The sequence below is a fragment of the Scyliorhinus canicula genome, chromosome 31 (genome assembly GCF_902713615.1).
Source record: "Scyliorhinus canicula chromosome 31, sScyCan1.1, whole genome shotgun sequence".
NCBI lineage: Eukaryota > Metazoa > Chordata > Chondrichthyes > Carcharhiniformes > Scyliorhinidae > Scyliorhinus > Scyliorhinus canicula.
The window spans coordinates 11,254,051-11,255,211 of record NC_052176.1 but is presented as its reverse complement, the minus strand read 5'-3'; the positions used below and the strand labels follow the sequence as shown (position 1 = coordinate 11,255,211).

The 1,161-nt window shown below is 42.0% G+C and overlaps 1 non-coding gene across 1 annotated transcript; it reads right to left on the bottom strand.

The window, feature by feature from the left end:
- Positions 1-319: 319 nt before the first annotated feature.
- On the bottom strand, positions 320-401 carry trnas-aga. Its single transcript has one exon. It is a non-coding gene; the product is annotated as a tRNA-Ser (tRNA).
- Positions 402-1,161: the final 760 nt, after the last annotated feature.

Sequence of the window (1,161 nt, the reverse complement as noted above, 5' to 3'; positions counted from 1 at the left end):
GTAAAGTAAACATGGTCAAACCACCGAACAAGCAGATGGTTGGACTGTGCGAAGAATCGGGTGCAATACTGAGGTCCCACTGCCGGCTGGCTTCCTATTCTATTCATCCATTTGTTTCCGATTTCACCAATAAGGTGACATCCAGGCTTTTGCTCATTTGTCGGCGGGATGAGCGGCCGTGAAGAACCGGAGGGCGGCATTGCTGTCAGACATTTGGCATGAATATTTTTTTCAACAGGTTTCACAGCACTTCGTGTCAGGCACAACTCAAACAAAGAAACTTCCGTGAATTTGGAATTTGCACGAGAAAATAAAGAGACGTAGTCAGCAGGACTCGAACTTGGGCGGGGAGACCCCAATGGATTTCTAATCCATCGCCTTAACCACTCGGCCATGACTACACGTACTGGTGCAGGCAAAAATGACACTTACTGCTGGTAAAGCAATCCTCAAAAATACACTGCCGAAATTTTGAGTTCTGGTGCTGCCTATGAAAGTGTGTCAGCATTCTGGTGGTTATCTGACTCGGCATTAACATTGAATCGTATTTAATCGGGCAGGGTTTTAGTCAGTCTTTCCTTCTGTTTTTCAATCACGTCAAAATACATTCATACACAAAGGAGATCAATGGAAATAGATTGCGACATGACAGAGATAAACACACAATTAATCAGCACTATCACGCAAATAAGCACAAAATTCAATTGCAAAAATCGCAATAGGAATCATGAATGTTGTTTTATTTAGAGCATAATATAATCCAATACCTGCAACAGTGTGTTGAAGATGCCATCGGAGTGCTTCTTCTGTGGGAAGAACACAAAGAGTTTATATTGTTCTATCATTTGCCCGCGTCCTTTCTGCAATATGGATTTGACGAGCTATAAAGAAAGAACATGAGAATTGCAACAGGTAGAATGAAATAAACCAGTATGGTACGAGGCAGTAAATTCAATGTAACTATGGGGAAGAGAAGACAGGGAAGAGATGATGAACGCAAAGGCGGTGTGAGGTGCATTTGTTTTAATGCGAGAGGTGTAGCAGGTATGGCAGATGAACTTAGGACTTGGATCAGTACCTGTAATTTTCTTTGTTCTTTGTATATGTGTATGTAGAATACTGTCTGAGAATGCGATAAACGGTAGATGCAGAGACAGTCAG